Source organism: Corvus brachyrhynchos, unplaced genomic scaffold (genome assembly GCF_000691975.1).
Source record: "Corvus brachyrhynchos isolate BGI_N302 unplaced genomic scaffold, ASM69197v1 scaffold97, whole genome shotgun sequence".
Taxonomy (NCBI): Eukaryota; Metazoa; Chordata; class Aves; order Passeriformes; family Corvidae; genus Corvus; species Corvus brachyrhynchos.
The window spans coordinates 3,453,629-3,453,929 of NW_008239758.1; positions in this window are offsets into that span (position 1 = coordinate 3,453,629).

The window sequence follows — 301 nt, forward strand, 5'->3', positions numbered from 1 at the left end:
TTCCCCAACGTTTTTAAAGCGCTAATGTCCTTGTTCTTAATAACCCAGCTAAATACTGATGCAAAAGAGATGCATCATTTTTTACGGGTTTCTCAGGGAGTTCTGCACTAGCCGGACCAAGGGACCGTCTCTCCATCCACCACCTCTCTTGAGACCGGATCGCTTCCGGGGTCCCGCGGCCCGGCTGTCGCCGCCCCGGTCCCTCGCAGCGCCGTCAGCCCGCAGTTAACCCGCGACGCCTCTGTCGCGGCGCTCCGCTCGGCTGGCACAGCAGCCCCCTGGCGCGTCGCCCGCCCCGGGC